This window comes from Taudactylus pleione, unplaced genomic scaffold (genome assembly GCF_031769625.1).
Source record: "Taudactylus pleione unplaced genomic scaffold, aTauple2 ptg000212l, whole genome shotgun sequence".
NCBI classification, from domain to species: domain Eukaryota; kingdom Metazoa; phylum Chordata; class Amphibia; order Anura; family Myobatrachidae; genus Taudactylus; species Taudactylus pleione.
This window is the reverse complement of record NW_028284614.1, coordinates 4,864,377-4,873,342: the sequence shown is the minus strand read 5'-3', so window position 1 is coordinate 4,873,342 and position 8,966 is coordinate 4,864,377. Positions and strand designations below refer to the sequence as shown.

At 43.1% G+C, this 8,966-nt stretch overlaps 1 long non-coding RNA gene across 1 annotated transcript in view; it reads left to right on the top strand.

Annotated features, from left to right (window-relative positions):
* LOC148517706 (uncharacterized) overlaps positions 1-8,966 on the top strand; it is a 93,913-nt gene that overhangs the window by 55,174 nt on the left and 29,773 nt on the right. The gene's annotated exons all lie outside the window — the stretch shown is intronic.

The window sequence follows — 8,966 nt, the reverse complement described above, 5'->3', positions numbered from 1 at the left end:
GAGGAAGTGCTGATGGGTAAATAATTAGCTTGAAATTTAGTTACACAATTTCTATTTAAAGAGAACAAGTCCTTGTAGTAGCCCCTCAGTCAGTGCATTGTGTTTTGGAGCACAAAAGGGTCAACGATCAAACAGACTCCAAGTTTAAAAACATAAATGAGCTTTAAATTGTCAGAATAATGACACTGTCATAGAAATAAAACAGCAAATCCATCCTCAGGGCTGACGCATTTCTCCATCCCTCTCCCTTTGTTCTGCTCAGTAATGGGATACAAGGTAAATGTAGATATTTTTTATGGTGTGACTGTGTACCAATTGGAGATTCAGGAGCATGAAATGTTTTTTAAATTTTCCCCCAATGTTTTTATTTTTACCAGGTGAGGTATTGAGGAGTCAATAGGTTTCGCTTAATTTCAGCACTAACCAAATCTATATATAATCTAATAGGAAATGCAGAAATTACTTTTAGATCCATAGTGCTTGGCTCTATTAGTAATGCTTTGTATGGGAATCCTGGGGGTCAATCTAATTAAGTGCGAGTTGCGAGTTTTTTTCATGAAACGAGTAGAATTCGCACAAATGCGCACACCAAAAATTTCCAATCCAATTAAAATTGCCTATTTGCGGTGCTCGCAGCAGGGGATTGCGAATTGTCAGCCAAATGCAATTTGAGAAAAGTGCAGGTAAAAGTGGCGTGATCTTCCTGGACACAAAAACACTGACAATGTTATTTGTTGAAACATACAGAAGGCTGTAATACCCCTTTCACATTTTAATGAAGGGTCGCACCCTGGATTTTGTGCATGAGTCCATCCAGGGCGAGACCCCTTTCAGATTGGCGGCCCGACCCGGCTTATTGCCGAGTCGATTACGTCACCGACATCACGTGCCAAGCTGGGACTTGGGGATGCTCTTTCTATTCTGTGAACAGCACACTGCATAGCGAGCCAGGTTGAACCTGTGTTCAACCCTGCTCGTTACCAGGGTTGAGATGCCGGGTTATTTTAACCTAGCCCTTTCACACTGCACAGTAACCTGGGTTGCTGTGCATTCACGTGCAATAACCCGGGTTATTGCTGCAAGTGTGAAAAGAGTATTAGTGGGCATAAGGAAAGTACTGAAAGTATTTAAACAGTGTTAAATGGCTGATTTGTGCATTTTTTAAATCAAGTAAAAAAAATTATAAAAAGCCAACTTTTTTTAATTTATTTTCATACAGAAAAAAATAAAAATGCCACAAAAGAAGTAGGAAAAATATATGCTTTTAGGGTTTTTTGAGGTGACTTTAAAATAGTTTTTTTAAAAATATAAAAGGCAATTATTATTTATTAAAAATTAAATACCTTTATTAAATTTGGGGTGCATAAAGCAATGAAATAGTTAATTTTAGGGTCATTTTTTTTAAACAAAAATTTGAGCCCTTTTTTACACCCCAAAAATGACATTATTGGACTAATTAAGCTAATTGGAAACTTCCAATTTCCTAATTAGACATTAGGAGGGTATCCAAGGTGTTATGCTCGGTGGCCCAACATTTTAACCTTAAAATAAAGATTTTCCCTACCATCTCTCAGGGAGGTGGGAACAGAGAAATGAGAGTTTACTCTGACTGGTTCAATGCGAGTTGCTAATCGGATTACAGAATTAATTTGCTACTCGCACTTAATTGGATTGACCCCCTGGTATAGATCTTCTATGCATCTATTAGGTTCCTTCTATCCATGAAAGAAATCCTTATGATGTTGCATGTTGAAGCTTATTATTATTATTTTTATTTTTTTTATAGGGCACCATATACATACATAAGCAATATTATGCAATGGGTTTTAACCTTTATGGACCCTTAACCTATAACCTACTTTGCTCGGTATTCACAGCTTTCAAGCAACTGAGCAAAGAAGATAAAGATTTTAATAACTAAACAACTAAACACCATATGTCAAATGTATACAAAGAGTGCTTTTAGGTTATGCTTATTTGTTGTTCTGGTCTATATGTTTAAGATATCCCTAGCAATGACATTTTTTAATAATGGGTGCAGGGTGTGCAGTGCACCCATACTTTTTTTCTTTCATACTTACCTCTCCGATGTCCCAAGGAGTAGCGCTACAGAAATCACCGGGAAAATGGCTGCCGCGCCATTTCCCCGGTGAACTGCGCATGCGCAGTAGACTCTAGGTACACTCTAGTGCCCAGAGTCTACAGCTGCTGTCAGTTTGCTGATTGCAGCCGGGGAGAGAGGAGGGGGCCCCAGAAAGGAAGTGAACACGGCCCCTCCTCTCCCTTATTTTCTAAGTTTTTATTTTATTATATTATATGCTTATGTATAGCAAAAACAGCACATCTTTTTTTCTATATATATTTATTGATTTACTTGTTCTTGATATGTGGTTTATAATAATCTTATATAGGTTTAATGTGGTTTATTGTGTATTTATTGTGTCCACACTACCAACAAGGGCGGGCACAAATTAGTGCAATTAATGAATCATTGGTTACCACTGGCTCAGGTACAGTCCCATGGATGCTTAGTTCATTCATTGTTACCCTCTGAAGAATCCGCCACAGGGAATAGCGGAGAAACGCGTTAGTCCCCTTTACTGTGACTCCAGTGGCTCTCACTTGAACATTGTGGATCTGTGCACCTTCAATTTGAAATTAACAGCTCCCTTCCTGGTAAGTAGGCTCAAATCGGGCAGCTAATTTTGATTGTGCTAAGAATGTATAAACAGCGCTGATGACGGCTATCCGTCCTTACTGGGTAGAGGTGTGAGCAAGCTCTTCCTCTGCTCTTATGGGTCTCTGTACTAAGCCCAGAGCCGGCCCTAGGCATAGGCAAACTAAGCAATACCTAGGGCATTTGGAATATCTAGGGGCATCCAAGCCCATCTAGGGCGGCGATTGGCGGAGGCATGGGGCAGGCATGGGGCACCTGCTGCCGCTGGAGCAGCTGCTATGGCCTATGCGCACTGTCCACTGTTTGCTGCTGCTTGACCCGATCGGAGGTGTCAGCTGAGCTCCAATCAGGCCCGGCAGCAGCAAACAGTGAGTAGGCAGGCAGCAGTGGAACAGCCAGCGGCAGAAGCGGGGGGCATGCCATCTGGACGACAGGGCTATGCATCTCGTTAGGCGGCCACGATGGGAGCTCTCAAGTCCATTTGGGAAGCAGCTGCAGCAGGAAGCATACAGCCAGCAACAGCGGACTGCCGCTGCGGGAGCAAGCAGGTCCATGGAGGCTGGAGCAGAGTAGCAAACGGCATTTTTGTTTATGCACAGTGAGGCCCGAGAGCACTGGGCCGCTGGTGAGGCATGCCCCCCACAGTGAGGCCCGAGAGCACAAAAAAGGCCGCTGGTGTCTGAAAGAGGGCTGCTGCACATGCCCAGCCGCAGCAGCTCTTCCTTCCATGGGCCATAAACCAATGAGTTATTTTTTTATGTATAAACACTTTAGCGTGGTGGTGGGATTATCTGCTAGGGGGCACCATCAAAAATCTTGTCTAGGGCATCATTTTGCTTAGGACCGGCTCTGACTAATCCTTGGAGAGAGATAAAGTGGATGGAAATAAAGTACCAACCAATCAGCTCCTAGAGGTCATTTTTCAAACAACCTGTAAAGTGACTGTTAGGAGCTGACTGGTTAGTACTTTATCTCTCTCCTTGGCTTAGTACATAGACTCTTTTGTAAGTGACCTTCCTGGGTCCGATTTGTGGGGTCCTACAGTACTAAAGCATATTGCATATTGATAGTGCCTATTCCCCCTCTATTTTTATCCAGATCCGAGCTCTCTGCTATTACAGCAAACTGATTAATATCAATGGCTCTAAGTCAAGAGTCATCAATTAATACCCGGATCCCTCCAGGATCTATCATTATACCACGACAAACATGCAATAGACTATTATTATGGCACCATTGTTAACTGGTGGTCTTAATTTTTCACTGTGCAACAGTTAACTTTCTATCCTTACTAATACCTCTTTTCCAACAAAAACCCAGGTCCGACCTGGGTTTTTGGACATGGTTCCAACCCTGGTCAGACCCAGGTCAAACCCATTTACACTGCACCTTTGATCTGGGTTACTCCCAGGTCAGCCCTGTTCACACTGAACTCAGATCTGCCCTGCTAAACCTGTGAGGTCATAAAAAGTGGGAGGTGAATGCACGACAACCACCAATCCGCTAATTTTAGGCATGATCCAGGTCAGATAACCCGGGTTGCACCATTTACACTGCATCATTACCTGGGTCCATCCTGGGTCCAACCCTGGTAGCTACCTGGGTTGAATTGCTGGGTCACTTGACCCAGGTTATTTTTCAGGGACCCTTTTACACTGAGCTGCGACCTGGGTAGACCCAGCAAAAACCCAGGTTTTTGCTCTGGTGTAAAAGGGGTATAACTGAATTGCAGTGGTGAGGGTAACCTTTGGCTTTATAAGTTCTCTGGAGTTCATTTTTAGATTTATGTTTATTATATGTTTTATTTTTCTTTATGTGTATTTTAAATGATATTGTATATTAGCGTAATTCAATGTATTTTATTGTATGATTTATTATATAATAAATGCTTAATATTCTATTTACATGTTTGACATCTATTACGCTCTTTGGGTGTTTCCACTAGTTGTTAACACCATTATTTTCTTTGCTCGTTAGAATAATACAGAATTTATGTAGGAGCAGCGTTGATTGACAAGGAGATTATTAGTGACTCTAACAATTGAGTAATTGTGCCCGATTTGGTTGTATTTATTTTATTTCAAGCTGCTGCCCGGTGTTCACTGATCTGTATTAATTACTTTATACAGTACTGCATTGTATTGTTCATGTGAAAATGAGGCACAGGTGACTAGTGTACATGAGCTTAAATACCTATGTGCAGAAGACATCTAATATAAGGGCACATATGGTAAACTGGTTGTAAAAGTGGGAGAGGGAGAGGAGGAAAGAGTGGGGGGAGAGAGAAAAAGAGAATGAAAGAGTGAGGGAGAGGGAAAAAGTGAGGGAGAGGGAAAGAGTGGGGGAGAGGGAAAGAGTGGGGGAGAAGGAAAGAGGGAGGGAGAGGGAAAGTGTGAGGGAGAGGGAAATTGTGAGAGAAAGGGAAAGTGTGAGGGAGAAGGAAAGAGTGGGGGAGAGGGAAAGAGGGAGGGAGAGGGAAAGTGTGAGGGAGAGGGAAAGTGTGAGGGAGAGGGAAAAGAGGGAGGGAGAGGGAAAGTGTGAGGGAGAGGGAAAGAGTGGGGGAGAGGGAAAGAGGGAGGGAGAGGGAAAGTGTGATGGAGAGGGAAAGAGTGGGGGAGAGGGAAAGTGTGAGGGAGAATGAAAGTGTGAGGGAGAGAGAAAGTGTGAGGGAGAGGGAAAGTGTGAGGGAGAATGAAAGTGTGAGGGAGAGGGAAAGTGTGAGGGAGAGGGAAAGAGTGAGGGAGAGGGAAAGAGTGAGTAAGAGGGAAAGTGTGAGTAAGAGGGAAAGTGTGAGGGAGAGGGAAAGTGTGAGGGAGAATGAAAGTGTGAGGGAGAGAGAAAGTGTGAGGGAGAGGGAAAGTGTGAGGGACAATGAAAGTGTGAGGGAGAGGGAAAGAGTGAGGGAGAGGGAAAGTGTGAGGGAGAATGAAAGTGTGAGGGACAGAGAAAGTGTGAGGGAGAGGAAAAGTGTGAGGGAGAGAGAAAGTGTGAGGGAGAGGGAAAGTGTGAGGGAGAATGAAAGTGTGAGGGAGAGGGAAAGTGTGAGTGAGAGGGAAAGTGTGAGGGAGAGGGAAAGTGTGAGGGAGAATGAAAGTGTGAGGGAGAATGAAAGTGTGAGGGAGAGGGAAAGTGTGATGGAGAAGGAAAGAGTGAGGGAGAGGGAAAGTGTGAAGGAGAATGAAAGTGTGAGGGAGAGGGAAAGTGTGAGGGAGAATGAAAGTGTGAGGGAGAGGGAAAGTGTGAGGGAGAATGAAAGTGTGAGGGAGAGGGAAAGAGTGAGGGAGAGGGAAAGAGTGAGGGAGAGTGAAAGTGTGATGGAGAGGGAAAGAGTGAGGGAGAGGGAAAGTGTGAGGGAGAGGGAAAGTGTGAGGGAGAGGGAAAGTGTGACGGAGTGGGAAAGAGTGAGGGAGAGGGAAAGAGTGAGGGAGAGGGAAAGTGTGAGTAAGAGGTGTCGAAACTGGATTATTGGGTGAGACAAGATCAGTTTAAAATTGAATCGCAGCAACACCATCTTGCGACTGGCCGCAAGACACCATTTTGCGAAATGGCGGCCTAAGCGCCATTTTAGATAAACTCACACTTTAGTACATGTGGCGATAATACTATTAGCATCATGCGAATGCATCTGTGACCATCGCCATAAGTTACGGCGATTCACCAAAAGCCCATTTCATGACTTATATTTCAGAAATGGCTTTACAGTATGTCAAAATTGGATTGCATTAGCTGAACAGAGCAAATGGCCACGTGACAACTAGCTTGTGTAGATAAGCTTCCTGGATAACGTCTGCTCTCACTCCAGGTGGCCCAGCTGGAATACACACCTTACATAGCAAGCTTCTTGCAATTAAATAACTTCAAAGCCTAGAGTGTTATCTTAGGTTTGGGTCTTGTAGCTGGGTTAATTTGCATCCACACAAGAGTCTGGGAGAATGAAGAGCTTTTCTTTTGAGCCTAGGAAAGGTGGGGGGGGGCTGCTGAGAGAGGAGGCATGTGGATATATCAGGCTCAGCATTTCACACTGCTAGATGTTCACTTAGTAAGTGAGATTTAAGTGCACCATTTCTCATACACACATTAATACGCACAATTGCGCTGGTAACTAATCGCATATTAGCGAATGCATAAGATCCTGTATGAAAACACTGTTTTATTAGCTTCATGCGCACGCATCTGCCACAAGTTAACTAGCGTCTTTATATCAAACCCTGCATACTCACACATTACATATCCACATAAAAGGTTTAATAAGCTTTAAAGTATAAGATTTAAGTTGGTTCAGTTAGTATAAATGCTGTGAAATAAAGATATTTGATAACTAAGGTTTTATACATGCTAAGAAAGCCGTGTTTGGGTTCGTACTGATGCATACTCTTTCAACAGAATTCCAATATTATTGGTGTGGAGATCGCATCATGCATTCTCAAGTTATGGACCGCAGAGACTTCAAGCAACAAAATGTATATTATGAACAACTGTTAGGATATTGCATGGGGACGGGAGGGCAGAGACCCCCAGTTGTTAGAGGCTGGGATGAGTCTATTTGAACCAGCCTGTTAAACGCTCTGTAACAGATGCTCCCCCCCTGGGAACCAATAGCATCAGCAACAAACTTCTCTATTGTCCTGTCTATTCTGGTGGGATATAAATATGTGTGCTCAAACACTGGGTCTTTAGTCTTCTTGCTGAATGCTGAATGACGACGGGGTTTCTTGCTGATGCCAATCATCTGGTCCGGAAGCGCTGCGTATGTATACTGTACTTGGGTCTGTATATTTCCTTTGCGCCGAATTGTGTATGGATCAATAGCGTGTAACTGACTGTACTTTTACCTGAATAATACTTGTGCTTTGGAACCACAGATTCCAGGGAGTGGGAGAGAGAGGGAAAGAGAAATGGAAGGAGAGAGGCAGAGAAAGGAAGAGAGAGGGGTCTAGTGTGTACCTAATTAGCGACGGGACCAGGCTGGGGGTTGGCATCATCAAGTACATACAAACTTGCTGATGCCATCAGCGACAGAGAGACGGCAGGGGCCATGTTGCTTTCGGCAACATGGCCGGAGCTAACGATATCACTCATCGGACCTTCATGCAGGTCCGATGGAGGACGTCGCTGATGACGCTTGGAAGCGCGAATTGTCAGCACCATAGCAGGTACACACAAATGGAGGTGCCCGATATGTAGCTTGATCTGCCAGATAGGATGAAAATTGTCTAGAGTGTACCCGGCATATGGCCAGCATTAGTCCTGTGAAATAACTGGCATTAGTGTAAGATTTACATTGTATGATTGCTGAAGAACAAGAAAAGTTACAACAATTGCAATCAAGGTTATGATTATTACATCTGCTTTATTGAAGCTGGCAGCAAAGACCAAATGTTGTATAGAAGAAGGAACAGTGAATATTGGTTGTTATACTAATGTGAATGTCAATAAATTCTACACAGGGTTTTTCTTGTTTATCATACTGTACCTTATGCACAAATACCACGGGGCTTCCTGTGTTATGTGGTTCACCTGGGAGAGAGCATTTAATAAATATCCCAGTGGAGCTTGCCATCTATATTCTTTACCACACGGATGTACTAGTGTTTATTGTATCAGAAGCCAATGAACCTATCAGTATGTCTGGAAGGAACCCCTCAAAAACAGTGAGAAAATACAAACTCCACACAGACTCCATTGGCCCCAGAAAACAATGCTAAGCACTATGCTGCTGTGCTACTCAAATCAAGCTCTTAGCTGAGAGTAAGTTAAATTATGTTCTCTTTCCAATGCAAATGGAGGTAGGCTTTTGAGGACTCATTGACCAATATATATGGAATAAAGGCAGAGATTTTCAGGTGGGTGGGGACACATGTTAGAAGCCCATTATGGTTCTCATATTAATGGGCCCATGCTAAGACATGGGAGGCTTTACTACAGCAGAGAAGAGTATATGTTAATGTTGTTTTTTTATTTTATTTTAATTATCATTAATTCAGCCATGCCATGCTGGTGTGAGACGTGGAATTCACAAAGCCTTGTTCACTCACAATATCAACAAACACTATAAAGAGATTTTACCTGTTTTGTAAGTGAATGATGTTATAACGCACGAGGACAAGAGAAGGAAACGGCCATTACTTACACTACAGTTCCTGTGACGTTTACAAGACATACATAAGAAAAAGTCTTGATTTCCAGTTTCCAAAGGGGGGGAGTGTAAAAATTATCATTGTTGTGTTAGTAACATGGGGGCACCACGGGATGTACCAGGGGCATGGCCAAATAAAATGATGCCTGGTTA